This window comes from Schistocerca nitens, unplaced genomic scaffold, assembly GCF_023898315.1.
Source record: "Schistocerca nitens isolate TAMUIC-IGC-003100 unplaced genomic scaffold, iqSchNite1.1 HiC_scaffold_217, whole genome shotgun sequence".
In the NCBI taxonomy this organism is placed as follows: domain Eukaryota; kingdom Metazoa; phylum Arthropoda; class Insecta; order Orthoptera; family Acrididae; genus Schistocerca; species Schistocerca nitens.
Window position 1 is genome coordinate 185197 of NW_026045758.1, and position 15093 is coordinate 200289.

Here is a 15093-nt window from a genome sequence, read left to right on the forward strand (position 1 = left end):
TCTCGTAGCGATGGTAGCCCTGCCGTAATCAGTGCACGGAGTTCGTTTCCTGTCAAAATTCTGCGCAGACGGGTTTGATTTTTCACGATTCGAGGGACTCTTCAGTTACGAGCAGTCGTGGCCGAGTGGTTAAGGCGTCTGACTAGAAATCAGATTCCCTCTGGGAGCGTAGGTTCGAGTCTTACCGACTGCGTCCGTTTTTTCTTTTTTTGTTTAAGAAGAAGGAGCAGAAAATTTCGCAGTTTGCCTGTCGTTTTGGTACCTCGCCTCTCACAGCCGTTTATAGTGCCTGTCCTTTTGATAAGGGCGAATTCCAAGCGTCAGCTTTCGCGTCAGCCGAGCAAAGTCGGGACAAGTCGGGACATACTACAGGATGGTCTGCGTGGAGTAACGACGACAAAAACGTTAATTTAACAGCACGCGGCTCACATACTATATACGAAAAAACTAGCGTTACTTGCGGTGGCCGGGAATCGAACCCGGATCAACTGCTTGGAAGGCAACTATGCTCACCATTACACCACCACCGCACAGCCGCTCCTCGCGACGCCGCGCTGTGTCGGCTTCCCGCCCGCCAGCAGCGGCCCACGGTGATAGTAGCTGTAGGCGCTTTACGAGCTAGGAGGGTGCATCCACACGCATTCGGGTAGCGCCTCCACGCACGCTGCGTCTTTGGGCGAGACTAGTCGCCGCAGCCGCAAGGTTACTCACACGATAGTGATGAGTGGTCGTTTTAAGGCAGTGTAGTGGAGGACTCCGCGTGTGTAGCACTTTTTTCGGTTTCATCCGACGTCGCTGGGTGGCAATCCCACTTTCCCTGCAGAAAACTGCTCGGGAAGCACGGGCAGCTTGTCGAGCATCGGTGGTTCAGTGGCATGTGCCTCAGTAGTGCAGTAAGCAGCGCGTAAGTCTCATAATCTTAAGGTTTGCCGGCACGATAACTCAGCGTGTTCGGTCTGACAGTTATCTGCCCTCTGTAATAAAAGACTGAGTCAACGATGAACTTGAACGGGCGTCATCGGACGTCCGCCCCCAACAAATGCAACGAACGAAATGAGAAGAAAAAAAAAGTGGTAGAATGCTCGCTTAGCACGCGGGCGGCCCGGGTTCGATTCCCGGCCGATGTATCGTTCTGCTGTTATCGCTATAATGCTGCCGCACCGATTCCTCGCTTGAGCTCCGTCAGCCTCAGGAATGTATAGCAGGATTCGCTGTGAGAAGAACCAAACACGCAGCACGCAAGAGACCGTACTTGGACGGTCGCGTGCTATTTCTGAGCTGTAACGTCGGCCTGGCCCAACAGGCCGCTGTGTTCAGGCGCCGCAAGGGCGATGGACTGTAACCTCAGGCAGTGCTGCGTTCCGTTGAAAAAGCTGCGGCAGCAGTTTAATCTAGCAAGTCGGGAAAGCACGTGTAGCAACACAACAGATTCTTCAGAGCGCGCAAACTCTCTATCTCTAATATGCAAGACTTACCAAGTTTCCTGGAACGTTGCTCGCAACGTGCCTCGGTAGCGCAGTAGGTAGCGCGTAAGTCTCATAATCTTAAGGTCGTGAGTTCGATCCTCACCCGGGGCATTTAATTTGCTGTACATCACGGCTGAATTAACGGTGTTGCTGTTGCTAGGGAACGAACTTAATTGTCATTCGTTATCCACAAGGAGTCTACGCTCAGCGTCAAAATTTTTATTTCCAATTATGACAACGTACAACTTTGATCTTTCTCTTAACCTGTTACGAGTAAAATAACGAATAGTCAATTTCGAGCTGTGCGCAAATATGCTGGCAAACAGAGAACAGCAGTGAGTCCAGGTTCAGCACGAAATACGAGAGGAAACGGAGTGAACCTCACGTCATAGCGCAAATCCGGTGTGGTCTAGTGGCGCCGGCACGGTAGCTCAGCGCGCTCGGTCAGAGGGTTAGCTGCCCTCTGTAATTAAAAAAAAACTGAGTTAATGGATCAACAACGAACTGGAACGGGTGTCTTTCGACGTCCTCCCAGAGCAGATACAACGAACGAAAACGAACAAAATGAGATTTAAAAAAAAAAAAAAAAGTGGCTAGGATACCTGGCTTTCACCCAGGAGGCCCGGGTTCGATTCCCGGTACCGGAACGGAAGTTTTTACGCACCCAACGCTCCATGTTTTGGCCTTCCAACGTTCGTTTTTCGCCCTCCTTGCGGAGCTTCAACCGAATGTAATCGGGGAAAACAGGCACATGATGCAATTACTGTCAGCACCGGGGTAAAGGGAGAGGAGGCGCTGGTCAGCTGTTGGGCTGCTACCAGCGTCAGTGGGAAGTCGGTGAAGTCGCCAGTTGCGCCAGAAGCCAGATAATACCGTAGTACGCCTACACACGCGTTCCAGTTATTCACGTTGCTTGCAGCCGCTCCATCCGCAAGAAGCGTGAGCCCGGATAGCTCAGTCGGTAGAGCATTAGGCTTTTAACCTAAGGGTCCAGGGTTCGAGTCCCTGTCCGGGCGAAGATTTTTAACGTTTCCGTAATGGCTCGTCTCGTAGCGATGGTAGCCCTGCCGTAATCAGTGCACGGAGTTCGTTTCCTGTCAAAATTCTGCGCAGACGGGTTTGATTTTTCACGATTCGAGGGACTCTTCAGTTACGAGCAGTCGTGGCCGAGTGGTTAAGGCGTCTGACTAGAAATCAGATTCCCTCTGGGAGCGTAGGTTCGAGTCCTACCGACTGCGTCCGTTTTTTCTTTTTTTGTTTAAGAAGAAGGAGCAGAAAATTTCGCAGTTTGCCTGTCGTTTTGGTACCTCGCCTCTCACAGCCGTTTATAGTGCCTGTCCTTTTGATAAGGGCGAATTCCAAGCGTCAGCTTTCGCGTCAGCCGAGCAAAGTCGGGACAAGTCGGGACATACTACAGGATGGTCTGCGTGGAGTAACGACGACAAAAACGTTAATTTAACAGCACGCGGCTCACATACTATATACGAAAAAACTAGCGTTACTTGCGGTGGCCGGGAATCGAACCCGGATCAACTGCTTGGAAGGCAACTATGCTCACCATTACACCACCACCGCACAGCCGCTCCTCGCGACGCCGCGCTGTGTCGGCTTCCCGCCCGCCAGCAGCGGCCCACGGTGATAGTAGCTGTAGGCGCTTTACGAGCTAGGAGGGTGCATCCACACGCATTCGGGTAGCGCCTCCACGCACGCTGCGTCTTTGGGCGAGACTAGTCGCCGCAGCCGCAAGGTTACTCACACGATAGTGATGAGTGGTCGTTTTAAGGCAGTGTAGTGGAGGACTCCGCGTGTGTAGCACTTTTTTCGGTTTCATCCGACGTCGCTGGGTGGCAATCCCACTTTCCCTGCAGAAAACTGCTCGGGAAGCACGGGCAGCTTGTCGAGCATCGGTGGTTCAGTGGCATGTGCCTCAGTAGTGCAGTAAGCAGCGCGTAAGTCTCATAATCTTAAGGTTTGCCGGCACGATAACTCAGCGTGTTCGGTCTGACAGTTATCTGCCCTCTGTAATAAAAGACTGAGTCAACGATGAACTTGAACGGGCGTCATCGGACGTCCGCCCCCAACAAATGCAACGAACGAAATGAGAAGAAAAAAAAAGTGGTAGAATGCTCGCTTAGCACGCGGGCGGCCCGGGTTCGATTCCCGGCCGATGTATCGTTCTGCTGTTATCGCTATAATGCTGCCGCACCGATTCCTCGCTTGAGCTCCGTCAGCCTCAGGAATGTATAGCAGGATTCGCTGTGAGAAGAACCAAACACGCAGCACGCAAGAGACCGTACTTGGACGGTCGCGTGCTATTTCTGAGCTGTAACGTCGGCCTGGCCCAACAGGCCGCTGTGTTCAGGCGCCGCAAGGGCGATGGACTGTAACCTCAGGCAGTGCTGCGTTCCGTTGAAAAAGCTGCGGCAGCAGTTTAATCTAGCAAGTCGGGAAAGCACGTGTAGCAACACAACAGATTCTTCAGAGCGCGCAAACTCTCTATCTCTAATATGCGAGACTTACCAAGTTTCCTGGAACGTTGCTCGCAACGTGCCTCGGTAGCGCAGTAGGTAGCGCGTAAGTCTCATAATCTTAAGGTCGTGAGTTCGATCCTCACCCGGGGCATTTAATTTGCTGTACATCACGGCTGAATTAACGGTGTTGCTGTTGCTAGGGAACGAACTTAATTGTCATTCGTTATCCACAAGGAGTCTACGCTCAGCGTCAAAATGTTTATTTCCAATTATGACAACGTACAACTTTGATCTTTCTCTTAACCTGTTATGAGTAAAATAACGAATAGTCAATTTCGAGCTGTGCGCAAATATGCTGGCAAACAGAGAACAGCAGTGAGTCCAGGTTCAGCACGAAATACGAGAGGAAACGGAGTGAACCTCACGTCATAGCGCAAATCCGGTGTGGTCTAGTGGCGCCGGCACGGTAGCTCAGCGCGCTCGGTCAGAGGGTTAGCTGCCCTCTGTAATTAAAAAAAAACTGAGTTAATGGATCAACAACGAACTGGAACGGGTGTCTTTCGACGTCCTCCCAGAGCAGATACAACGAACGAAAACGAACAAAATGAGATTTAAAAAAAAAAAAAAAAGTGGCTAGGATACCTGGCTTTCACCCAGGAGGCCCGGGTTCGATTCCCGGTACCGGAACGGAAGTTTTTACGCACCCAACGCTCCATGTTTTGGCCTTCCAACGTTCGTTTTTCGCCCTCCTTGCGGAGCTTCAACCGAATGTAATCGGGGAAAACAGGCACATGATGCAATTACTGTCAGCACCGGGGTAAAGGGAGAGGAGGCGCTGGTCAGCTGTTGGGCTGCTACCAGCGTCAGTGGGAAGTCGGTGAAGTCGCCAGTTGCGCCAGAAGCCAGATATTACCGTAGTACGCCTACACACGCGTTCCAGTTATTCACGTTGCTTGCAGCCGCTCCATCCGCAAGAAGCGTGAGCCCGGATAGCTCAGTCGGTAGAGCATTAGGCTTTTAACCTAAGGGTCCAGGGTTCGAGTCCCTGTCCGAGCGAAGATTTTTAACGTTTCCGTAATGGCTCGTCTCGTAGCGATGGTAGCCCTGCCGTAATCAGTGCACGGAGTTCGTTTCCTGTCAAAATTCTGCGCAGACGGGTTTGATTTTTCACGATTCGAGGGACTCTTCAGTTACGAGCAGTCGTGGCCGAGTGGTTAAGGCGTCTGACTAGAAATCAGATTCCCTCTGGGAGCGTAGGTTCGAGTCCTACCGACTGCGTCCGTTTTTTCTTTTTTTGTTTAAGAAGAAGGAGCAGAAAATTTCGCAGTTTGCCTGTCGTTTTGGTACCTCGCCTCTCACAGCCGTTTATAGTGCCTGTCCTTTTGATAAGGGCGAATTCCAAGCGTCAGCTTTCGCGTCAGCCGAGCAAAGTCGGGACAAGTCGGGACATACTACAGGATGGTCTGCGTGGAGTAACGACGACAAAAACGTTAATTTAACAGCACGCGGCTCACATACTATATACGAAAAAACTAGCGTTACTTGCGGTGGCCGGGAATCGAACCCGGATCAACTGCTTGGAAGGCAACTATGCTCACCATTACACCACCACCGCACAGCCGCTCCTCGCGACGCCGCGCTGTGTCGGCTTCCCGCCCGCCAGCAGCGGCCCACGGTGATAGTAGCTGTAGGCGCTTTACGAGCTAGGAGGGTGCATCCACACGCATTCGGGTAGCGCCTCCACGCACGCTGCGTCTTTGGGCGAGACTAGTCGCCGCAGCCGCAAGGTTACTCACACGATAGTGATGAGTGGTCGTTTTAAGGCAGTGTAGTGGAGGACTCCGCGTGTGTAGCACTTTTTTCGGTTTCATCCGACGTCGCTGGGTGGCAATCCCACTTTCCCTGCAGAAAACTGCTCGGGAAGCACGGGCAGCTTGTCGAGCATCGGTGGTTCAGTGGCATGTGCCTCAGTAGTGCAGTAAGCAGCGCGTAAGTCTCATAATCTTAAGGTTTGCCGGCACGATAACTCAGCGTGTTCGGTCTGACAGTTATCTGCCCTCTGTAATAAAAGACTGAGTCAACGATGAACTTGAACGGGCGTCATCGGACGTCCGCCCCCAACAAATGCAACGAACGAAATGAGAAGAAAAAAAAAGTGGTAGAATGCTCGCTTAGCACGGGGGCGGCCCGGGTTCGATTCCCGGCCGATGTATCGTTCTGCTGTTATCGCTATAATGCTGCCGCACCGATTCCTCGCTTGAGCTCCGTCAGCCTCAGGAATGTATAGCAGGATTCGCTGTGAGAAGAACCAAACACGCAGCACGCAAGAGACCGTACTTGGACGGTCGCGTGCTATTTCTGAGCTGTAACGTCGGCCTGGCCCAACAGGCCGCTGTGTTCAGGCGCCGCAAGGGCGATGGACTGTAACCTCAGGCAGTGCTGCGTTCCGTTGAAAAAGCTGCGGCAGCAGTTTAATCTAGCAAGTCGGGAAAGCACGTGTAGCAACACAACAGATTCTTCAGAGCGCGCAAACTCTCTATCTCTAATATGCGAGACTTACCAAGTTTCCTGGAACGTTGCTCGCAACGTGCCTCGGTAGCGCAGTAGGTAGCGCGTAAGTCTCATAATCTTAAGGTCGTGAGTTCGATCCTCACCCGGGGCATTTAATTTGCTGTACATCACGGCTGAATTAACGGTGTTGCTGTTGCTAGGGAACGAACTTAATTGTCATTCGTTATCCACAAGGAGTCTACGCTCAGCGTCAAAATGTTTATTTCCAATTATGACAACGTACAACTTTGATCTTTCTCTTAACCTGTTATGAGTAAAATAACGAATAGTCAATTTCGAGCTGTGCGCAAATATGCTGGCAAACAGAGAACAGCAGTGAGTCCAGGTTCAGCACGAAATACGAGAGGAAACGGAGTGAACCTCACGTCATAGCGCAAATCCGGTGTGGTCTAGTGGCGCCGGCACGGTAGCTCAGCGCGCTCGGTCAGAGGGTTAGCTGCCCTCTGTAATTAAAAAAAAACTGAGTTAATGGATCAACAACGAACTGGAACGGGTGTCTTTCGACGTCCTCCCAGAGCAGATACAACGAACGAAAACGAACAAAATGAGATTTAAAAAAAAAAAAAAAAGTGGCTAGGATACCTGGCTTTCACCCAGGAGGCCCGGGTTCGATTCCCGGTACCGGAACGGAAGTTTCTACGCACCCAACGCTCCATGTTTTGGCCTTCCAACGTTCGTTTTTCGCCCTCCTTGCGGAGCTTCAACCGAATGTAATCGGGGAAAACAGGCACATGATGCAATTACTGTCAGCACCGGGGTAAAGGGAGAGGAGGCGCTGGTCAGCTGTTGGGCTGCTACCAGCGTCAGTGGGAAGTCGGTGAAGTCGCCAGTTGCGCCAGAAGCCAGATATTACCGTAGTACGCCTACACACGCGTTCCAGTTATTCACGTTGCTTGCAGCCGCTCCATCCGCAAGAAGCGTGAGCCCGGATAGCTCAGTCGGTAGAGCATTAGGCTTTTAACCTAAGGGTCCAGGGTTCGAGTCCCTGTCCGGGCGAAGATTTTTAACGTTTCCGTAATGGCTCGTCTCGTAGCGATGGTAGCCCTGCCGTAATCAGTGCACGGAGTTCGTTTCCTGTCAAAATTCTGCGCAGACGGGTTTGATTTTTCACGATTCGAGGGACTCTTCAGTTACGAGCAGTCGTGGCCGAGTGGTTAAGGCGTCTGACTAGAAATCAGATTCCCTCTGGGAGCGTAGGTTCGAGTCCTACCGACTGCGTCCGTTTTTTCTTTTTTTGTTTAAGAAGAAGGAGCAGAAAATTTCGCAGTTTGCCTGTCGTTTTGGTACCTCGCCTCTCACAGCCGTTTATAGTGCCTGTCCTTTTGATAAGGGCGAATTCCAAGCGTCAGCTTTCGCGTCAGCCGAGCAAAGTCGGGACAAGTCGGGACATACTACAGGATGGTCTGCGTGGAGTAACGACGACAAAAACGTTAATTTAACAGCACGCGGCTCACATACTATATACGAAAAAACTAGCGTTACTTGCGGTGGCCGGGAATCGAACCCGGATCAACTGCTTGGAAGGCAACTATGCTCACCATTACACCACCACCGCACAGCCGCTCCTCGCGACGCCGCGCTGTGTCGGCTTCCCGCCCGCCAGCAGCGGCCCACGGTGATAGTAGCTGTAGGCGCTTTACGAGCTAGGAGGGTGCATCCACACGCATTCGGGTAGCGCCTCCACGCACGCTGCGTCTTTGGGCGAGACTAGTCGCCGCAGCCGCAAGGTTACTCACACGATAGTGATGAGTGGTCGTTTTAAGGCAGTGTAGTGGAGGACTCCGCGTGTGTAGCACTTTTTTCGGTTTCATCCGACGTCGCTGGGTGGCAATCCCACTTTCCCTGCAGAAAACTGCTCGGGAAGCACGGGCAGCTTGTCGAGCATCGGTGGTTCAGTGGCATGTGCCTCAGTAGTGCAGTAAGCAGCGCGTAAGTCTCATAATCTTAAGGTTTGCCGGCACGATAACTCAGCGTGTTCGGTCTGACAGTTATCTGCCCTCTGTAATAAAAGACTGAGTCAACGATGAACTTGAACGGGCGTCATCGGACGTCCGCCCCCAACAAATGCAACGAACGAAATGAGAAGAAAAAAAAAGTGGTAGAATGCTCGCTTAGCACGCGGGCGGCCCGGGTTCGATTCCCGGCCGATGTATCGTTCTGCTGTTATCGCTATAATGCTGCCGCACCGATTCCTCGCTTGAGCTCCGTCAGCCTCAGGAATGTATAGCAGGATTCGCTGTGAGAAGAACCAAACACGCAGCACGCAAGAGACCGTACTTGGACGGTCGCGTGCTATTTCTGAGCTGTAACGTCGGCCTGGCCCAACAGGCCGCTGTGTTCAGGCGCCGCAAGGGCGATGGACTGTAACCTCAGGCAGTGCTGCGTTCCGTTGAAAAAGCTGCGGCAGCAGTTTAATCTAGCAAGTCGGGAAAGCACGTGTAGCAACACAACAGGTTCTTCAGAGCGCGCAAACTCTCTATCTCTAATATGCGAGACTTACCAAGTTTCCTGGAACGTTGCTCGCAACGTGCCTCGGTAGCGCAGTAGGTAGCGCGTAAGTCTCATAATCTTAAGGTCGTGAGTTCGATCCTCACCCGGGGCATTTAATTTGCTGTACATCACGGCTGAATTAACGGTGTTGCTGTTGCTAGGGAACGAACTTAATTGTCATTCGTTATCCACAAGGAGTCTACGCTCAGCGTCAAAATTTTTATTTCCAATTATGACAACGTACAACTTTGATCTTTCTCTTAACCTGTTATGAGTAAAATAACGAATAGTCAATTTCGAGCTGTGCGCAAATATGCTGGCAAACAGAGAACAGCAGTGAGTCCAGGTTCAGCACGAAATACGAGAGGAAACGGAGTGAACCTCACGTCATAGCGCAAATCCGGTGTGGTCTAGTGGCGCCGGCACGGTAGCTCAGCGCGCTCGGTCAGAGGGTTAGCTGCCCTCTGTAATTAAAAAAAAACTGAGTTAATGGATCAACAACGAACTGGAACGGGTGTCTTTCGACGTCCTCCCAGAGCAGATACAACGAACGAAAACGAACAAAATGAGATTTAAAAAAAAAAAAAAAAGTGGCTAGGATACCTGGCTTTCACCCAGGAGGCCCGGGTTCGATTCCCGGTACCGGAACGGAAGTTTCTACGCACCCAACGCTCCATGTTTTGGCCTTCCAACGTTCGTTTTTCGCCCTCCTTGCGGAGCTTCAACCGAATGTAATCGGGGAAAACAGGCACATGATGCAATTACTGTCAGCACCGGGGTAAAGGGAGAGGAGGCGCTGGTCAGCTGTTGGGCTGCTACCAGCGTCAGTGGGAAGTCGGTGAAGTCGCCAGTTGCGCCAGAAGCCAGATATTACCGTAGTACGCCTACACACGCGTTCCAGTTATTCACGTTGCTTGCAGCCGCTCCATCCGCAAGAAGCGTGAGCCCGGATAGCTCAGTCGGTAGAGCATTAGGCTTTTAACCTAAGGGTCCAGGGTTCGAGTCCCTGTCCGGGCGAAGATTTTTAACGTTTCCGTAATGGCTCGTCTCGTAGCGATGGTAGCCCTGCCGTAATCAGTGCACGGAGTTCGTTTCCTGTCAAAATTCTGCGCAGACGGGTTTGATTTTTCACGATTCGAGGGACTCTTCAGTTACGAGCAGTCGTGGCCGAGTGGTTAAGGCGTCTGACTAGAAATCAGATTCCCTCTGGGAGCGTAGGTTCGAGTCCTACCGACTGCGTCCGTTTTTTCTTTTTTTGTTTAAGAAGAAGGAGCAGAAAATTTCGCAGTTTGCCTGTCGTTTTGGTACCTCGCCTCTCACAGCCGTTTATAGTGCCTGTCCTTTTGATAAGGGCGAATTCCAAGCGTCAGCTTTCGCGTCAGCCGAGCAAAGTCGGGACAAGTCGGGACATACTACAGGATGGTCTGCGTGGAGTAACGACGACAAAAACGTTAATTTAACAGCACGCGGCTCACATACTATATACGAAAAAACTAGCGTTACTTGCGGTGGCCGGGAATCGAACCCGGATCAACTGCTTGGAAGGCAACTATGCTCACCATTACACCACCACCGCACAGCCGCTCCTCGCGACGCCGCGCTGTGTCGGCTTCCCGCCCGCCAGCAGCGGCCCACGGTGATAGTAGCTGTAGGCGCTTTACGAGCTAGGAGGGTGCATCCACACGCATTCGGGTAGCGCCTCCACGCACGCTGCGTCTTTGGGCGAGACTAGTCGCCGCAGCCGCAAGGTTACTCACACGATAGTGATGAGTGGTCGTTTTAAGGCAGTGTAGTGGAGGACTCCGCGTGTGTAGCACTTTTTTCGGTTTCATCCGACGTCGCTGGGTGGCAATCCCACTTTCCCTGCAGAAAACTGCTCGGGAAGCACGGGCAGCTTGTCGAGCATCGGTGGTTCAGTGGCATGTGCCTCAGTAGTGCAGTAAGCAGCGCGTAAGTCTCATAATCTTAAGGTTTGCCGGCACGATAACTCAGCGTGTTCGGTCTGACAGTTATCTGCCCTCTGTAATAAAAGACTGAGTCAACGATGAACTTGAACGGGCGTCATCGGACGTCCGCCCCCAACAAATGCAACGAACGAAATGAGAAGAAAAAAAAAGTGGTAGAATGCTCGCTTAGCACGCGGGCGGCCCGGGTTCGATTCCCGGCCGATGTATCGTTCTGCTGTTATCGCTATAATGCTGCCGCACCGATTCCTCGCTTGAGCTCCGTCAGCCTCAGGAATGTATAGCAGGATTCGCTGTGAGAAGAACCAAACACGCAGCACGCAAGAGACCGTACTTGGACGGTCGCGTGCTATTTCTGAGCTGTAACGTCGGCCTGGCCCAACAGGCCGCTGTGTTCAGGCGCCGCAAGGGCGATGGACTGTAACCTCAGGCAGTGCTGCGTTCCGTTGAAAAAGCTGCGGCAGCAGTTTAATCTAGCAAGTCGGGAAAGCACGTGTAGCAACACAACAGATTCTTCAGAGCGCGCAAACTCTCTATCTCTAATATGCGAGACTTACCAAGTTTCCTGGAACGTTGCTCGCAACGTGCCTCGGTAGCGCAGTAGGTAGCGCGTAAGTCTCATAATCTTAAGGTCGTGAGTTCGATCCTCACCCGGGGCATTTAATTTGCTGTACATCACGGCTGAATTAACGGTGTTGCTGTTGCTAGGGAACGAACTTAATTGTCATTCGTTATCCACAAGGAGTCTACGCTCAGCGTCAAAATTTTTATTTCCAATTATGACAACGTACAACTTTGATCTTTCTCTTAACCTGTTATGAGTAAAATAACGAATAGTCAATTTCGAGCTGTGCGCAAATATGCTGGCAAACAGAGAACAGCAGTGAGTCCAGGTTCAGCACGAAATACGAGAGGAAACGGAGTGAACCTCACGTCATAGCGCAAATCCGGTGTGGTCTAGTGGCGCCGGCACGGTAGCTCAGCGCGCTCGGTCAGAGGGTTAGCTGCCCTCTGTAATTAAAAAAAAACTGAGTTAATGGATCAACAACGAACTGGAACGGGTGTCTTTCGACGTCCTCCCAGAGCAGATACAACGAACGAAAACGAACAAAATGAGATTTAAAAAAAAAAAAAAAAGTGGCTAGGATACCTGGCTTTCACCCAGGAGGCCCGGGTTCGATTCCCGGTACCGGAACGGAAGTTTTTACGCACCCAACGCTCCATGTTTTGGCCTTCCAACGTTCGTTTTTCGCCCTCCTTGCGGAGCTTCAACCGAATGTAATCGGGGAAAACAGGCACATGATGCAATTACTGTCAGCACCGGGGTAAAGGGAGAGGAGGCGCTGGTCAGCTGTTGGGCTGCTACCAGCGTCAGTGGGAAGTCGGTGAAGTCGCCAGTTGCGCCAGAAGCCAGATATTACCGTAGTACGCCTACACACGCGTTCCAGTTATTCACGTTGCTTGCAGCCGCTCCATCCGCAAGAAGCGTGAGCCCGGATAGCTCAGTCGGTAGAGCATTAGGCTTTTAACCTAAGGGTCCAGGGTTCGAGTCCCTGTCCGGGCGAAGATTTTTAACGTTTCCGTAATGGCTCGTCTCGTAGCGATGGTAGCCCTGCCGTAATCAGTGCACGGAGTTCGTTTCCTGTCAAAATTCTGCGCAGACGGGTTTGATTTTTCACGATTCGAGGGACTCTTCAGTTACGAGCAGTCGTGGCCGAGTGGTTAAGGCGTCTGACTAGAAATCAGATTCCCTCTGGGAGCGTAGGTTCGAGTCCTACCGACTGCGTCCGTTTTTTCTTTTTTTGTTTAAGAAGAAGGAGCAGAAAATTTCGCAGTTTGCCTGTCGTTTTGGTACCTCGCCTCTCACAGCCGTTTATAGTGCCTGTCCTTTTGATAAGGGCGAATTCCAAGCGTCAGCTTTCGCGTCAGCCGAGCAAAGTCGGGACAAGTCGGGACATACTACAGGATGGTCTGCGTGGAGTAACGACGACAAAAACGTTAATTTAACAGCACGCGGCTCACATACTATATACGAAAAAACTAGCGTTACTTGCGGTGGCCGGGAATCGAACCCGGATCAACTGCTTGGAAGGCAACTATGCTCACCATTACACCACCACCGCACAGCCGCTCCTCGCGACGCCGCGCTGTGTCGGCTTCCCGCCCGCCAGCAGCGGCCCACGGTGATAGTAGCTGTAGGCGCTTTACGAGCTAGGAGGGTGCATCCACACGCATTCGGGTAGCGCCTCCACGCACGCTGCGTCTTTGGGCGAGACTAGTCGCCGCAGCCGCAAGGTTACTCACACGATAGTGATGAGTGGTCGTTTTAAGGCAGTGTAGTGGAGGACTCCGCGTGTGTAGCACTTTTTTCGGTTTCATCCGACGTCGCTGGGTGGCAATCCCACTTTCCCTGCAGAAAACTGCTCGGGAAGCACGGGCAGCTTGTCGAGCATCGGTGGTTCAGTGGCATGTGCCTCAGTAGTGCAGTAAGCAGCGCGTAAGTCTCATAATCTTAAGGTTTGCCGGCACGATAACTCAGCGTGTTCGGTCTGACAGTTATCTGCCCTCTGTAATAAAAGACTGAGTCAACGATGAACTTGAACGGGCGTCATCGGACGTCCGCCCCCAACAAATGCAACGAACGAAATGAGAAGAAAAAAAAAGTGGTAGAATGCTCGCTTAGCACGCGGGCGGCCCGGGTTCGATTCCCGGCCGATGTATCGTTCTGCTGTTATCGCTATAATGCTGCCGCACCGATTCCTCGCTTGAGCTCCGTCAGCCTCAGGAATGTATAGCAGGATTCGCTGTGAGAAGAACCAAACACGCAGCACGCAAGAGACCGTACTTGGACGGTCGCGTGCTATTTCTGAGCTGTAACGTCGGCCTGGCCCAACAGGCCGCTGTGTTCAGGCGCCGCAAGGGCGATGGACTGTAACCTCAGGCAGTGCTGCGTTCCGTTGAAAAAGCTGCGGCAGCAGTTTAATCTAGCAAGTCGGGAAAGCACGTGTAGCAACACAACAGATTCTTCAGAGCGCGCAAACTCTCTATCTCTAATATGCGAGACTTACCAAGTTTCCTGGAACGTTGCTCGCAACGTGCCTCGGTAGCGCAGTAGGTAGCGCGTAAGTCTCATAATCTTAAGGTCGTGAGTTCGATCCTCACCCGGGGCATTTAATTTGCTGTACATCACGGCTGAATTAACGGTGTTGCTGTTGCTAGGGAACGAACTTAATTGTCATTCGTTATCCACAAGGAGTCTACGCTCAGCGTCAAAATGTTTATTTCCAATTATGACAACGTACAACTTTGATCTTTCTCTTAACCTGTTATGAGTAAAATAACGAATAGTCAATTTCGAGCTGTGCGCAAATATGCTGGCAAACAGAGAACAGCAGTGAGTCCAGGTTCAGCACGAAATACGAGAGGAAACGGAGTGAACCTCACGTCATAGCGCAAATCCGGTGTGGTCTAGTGGCGCCGGCACGGTAGCTCAGCGCGCTCGGTCAGAGGGTTAGCTGCCCTCTGTAATTAAAAAAAAACTGAGTTAATGGATCAACAACGAACTGGAACGGGTGTCTTTCGACGTCCTCCCAGAGCAGATACAACGAACGAAAACGAACAAAATGAGATTTAAAAAAAAAAAAAAAAGTGGCTAGGATACCTGGCTTTCACCCAGGAGGCCCGGGTTCGATTCCCGGTACCGGAACGGAAGTTTTTACGCACCCAACGCTCCATGTTTTGGCCTTCCAACGTTCGTTTTTCGCCCTCCTTGCGGAGCTTCAACCGAATGTAATCGGGGAAAACAGGCACATGATGCAATTACTGTCAGCACCGGGGTAAAGGGAGAGGAGGCGCTGGTCAGCTGTTGGGCTGCTACCAGCGTCAGTGGGAAGTCGGTGAAGTCGCCAGTTGCGCCAGAAGCCAGATATTACCGTAGTACGCCTACACACGCGTTCCAGTTATTCACGTTGCTTGCAGCCGCTCCATCCGCAAGAAGCGTGAGCCCGGATAGCTCAGTCGGTAGAGCATTAGGCTTTTAACCTAAGGGTCCAGGGTTCGAGTCCCTGTCCGGGCGAAGATTTTTAACGTTTCCGTAATGGCTCGTCTCGTAGCGATGGTAGCCCTGCCGTA

The 15093-nt window shown here is 51.8% G+C and overlaps 24 non-coding genes across 24 annotated transcripts; 18 read left to right on the top strand and 6 right to left on the bottom strand.

Moving 5' to 3' along the window:
• Nucleotides 1-111: 111 nt before the first annotated feature.
• Nucleotides 112-193, top strand: Trnas-aga (transfer RNA serine (anticodon AGA)). The gene has a single exon. It is a non-coding gene; the product is annotated as a tRNA-Ser (tRNA).
• A 265-nt stretch (nucleotides 194-458) lies between these two features.
• On the bottom strand, nucleotides 459-530 carry Trnag-ucc (transfer RNA glycine (anticodon UCC)). The gene has a single exon. It is a non-coding gene; the product is annotated as a tRNA-Gly (tRNA).
• Nucleotides 531-1504: 974 nt separating this feature from the next.
• Nucleotides 1505-1577, top strand: Trnam-cau (transfer RNA methionine (anticodon CAU)). The gene has a single exon. It is a non-coding gene; the product is annotated as a tRNA-Met (tRNA).
• An 832-nt stretch (nucleotides 1578-2409) lies between these two features.
• Nucleotides 2410-2482, top strand: Trnak-uuu (transfer RNA lysine (anticodon UUU)). The gene has a single exon. It is a non-coding gene; the product is annotated as a tRNA-Lys (tRNA).
• Nucleotides 2483-2622: 140 nt separating this feature from the next.
• Nucleotides 2623-2704, top strand: Trnas-aga (transfer RNA serine (anticodon AGA)). The gene has a single exon. It is a non-coding gene; the product is annotated as a tRNA-Ser (tRNA).
• Nucleotides 2705-2969: 265 nt separating this feature from the next.
• On the bottom strand, nucleotides 2970-3041 carry Trnag-ucc (transfer RNA glycine (anticodon UCC)). The gene has a single exon. It is a non-coding gene; the product is annotated as a tRNA-Gly (tRNA).
• A 974-nt stretch (nucleotides 3042-4015) lies between these two features.
• Nucleotides 4016-4088, top strand: Trnam-cau (transfer RNA methionine (anticodon CAU)). Its single transcript has one exon. It is a non-coding gene; the product is annotated as a tRNA-Met (tRNA).
• Nucleotides 4089-4920: 832 nt separating this feature from the next.
• Nucleotides 4921-4993, top strand: Trnak-uuu (transfer RNA lysine (anticodon UUU)). The gene has a single exon. It is a non-coding gene; the product is annotated as a tRNA-Lys (tRNA).
• Nucleotides 4994-5133: 140 nt separating this feature from the next.
• Trnas-aga (transfer RNA serine (anticodon AGA)) lies at nucleotides 5134-5215 on the top strand. The gene has a single exon. It is a non-coding gene; the product is annotated as a tRNA-Ser (tRNA).
• Nucleotides 5216-5480: 265 nt separating this feature from the next.
• Trnag-ucc (transfer RNA glycine (anticodon UCC)) lies at nucleotides 5481-5552 on the bottom strand. The gene has a single exon. It is a non-coding gene; the product is annotated as a tRNA-Gly (tRNA).
• A 974-nt stretch (nucleotides 5553-6526) lies between these two features.
• On the top strand, nucleotides 6527-6599 carry Trnam-cau (transfer RNA methionine (anticodon CAU)). The gene has a single exon. It is a non-coding gene; the product is annotated as a tRNA-Met (tRNA).
• An 832-nt stretch (nucleotides 6600-7431) lies between these two features.
• Nucleotides 7432-7504, top strand: Trnak-uuu (transfer RNA lysine (anticodon UUU)). Its single transcript has one exon. It is a non-coding gene; the product is annotated as a tRNA-Lys (tRNA).
• Nucleotides 7505-7644: 140 nt separating this feature from the next.
• Nucleotides 7645-7726, top strand: Trnas-aga (transfer RNA serine (anticodon AGA)). The gene has a single exon. It is a non-coding gene; the product is annotated as a tRNA-Ser (tRNA).
• A 265-nt stretch (nucleotides 7727-7991) lies between these two features.
• Trnag-ucc (transfer RNA glycine (anticodon UCC)) lies at nucleotides 7992-8063 on the bottom strand. The gene has a single exon. It is a non-coding gene; the product is annotated as a tRNA-Gly (tRNA).
• A 974-nt stretch (nucleotides 8064-9037) lies between these two features.
• Nucleotides 9038-9110, top strand: Trnam-cau (transfer RNA methionine (anticodon CAU)). Its single transcript has one exon. It is a non-coding gene; the product is annotated as a tRNA-Met (tRNA).
• An 832-nt stretch (nucleotides 9111-9942) lies between these two features.
• Trnak-uuu (transfer RNA lysine (anticodon UUU)) lies at nucleotides 9943-10015 on the top strand. Its single transcript has one exon. It is a non-coding gene; the product is annotated as a tRNA-Lys (tRNA).
• Nucleotides 10016-10155: 140 nt separating this feature from the next.
• Nucleotides 10156-10237, top strand: Trnas-aga (transfer RNA serine (anticodon AGA)). The gene has a single exon. It is a non-coding gene; the product is annotated as a tRNA-Ser (tRNA).
• A 265-nt stretch (nucleotides 10238-10502) lies between these two features.
• Nucleotides 10503-10574, bottom strand: Trnag-ucc (transfer RNA glycine (anticodon UCC)). The gene has a single exon. It is a non-coding gene; the product is annotated as a tRNA-Gly (tRNA).
• A 974-nt stretch (nucleotides 10575-11548) lies between these two features.
• Nucleotides 11549-11621, top strand: Trnam-cau (transfer RNA methionine (anticodon CAU)). The gene has a single exon. It is a non-coding gene; the product is annotated as a tRNA-Met (tRNA).
• An 832-nt stretch (nucleotides 11622-12453) lies between these two features.
• Trnak-uuu (transfer RNA lysine (anticodon UUU)) lies at nucleotides 12454-12526 on the top strand. The gene has a single exon. It is a non-coding gene; the product is annotated as a tRNA-Lys (tRNA).
• Nucleotides 12527-12666: 140 nt separating this feature from the next.
• Nucleotides 12667-12748, top strand: Trnas-aga (transfer RNA serine (anticodon AGA)). The gene has a single exon. It is a non-coding gene; the product is annotated as a tRNA-Ser (tRNA).
• A 265-nt stretch (nucleotides 12749-13013) lies between these two features.
• Nucleotides 13014-13085, bottom strand: Trnag-ucc (transfer RNA glycine (anticodon UCC)). The gene has a single exon. It is a non-coding gene; the product is annotated as a tRNA-Gly (tRNA).
• Nucleotides 13086-14059: 974 nt separating this feature from the next.
• On the top strand, nucleotides 14060-14132 carry Trnam-cau (transfer RNA methionine (anticodon CAU)). Its single transcript has one exon. It is a non-coding gene; the product is annotated as a tRNA-Met (tRNA).
• An 832-nt stretch (nucleotides 14133-14964) lies between these two features.
• On the top strand, nucleotides 14965-15037 carry Trnak-uuu (transfer RNA lysine (anticodon UUU)). Its single transcript has one exon. It is a non-coding gene; the product is annotated as a tRNA-Lys (tRNA).
• The last annotated feature ends 56 nt before the right edge of the window (nucleotides 15038-15093 follow it).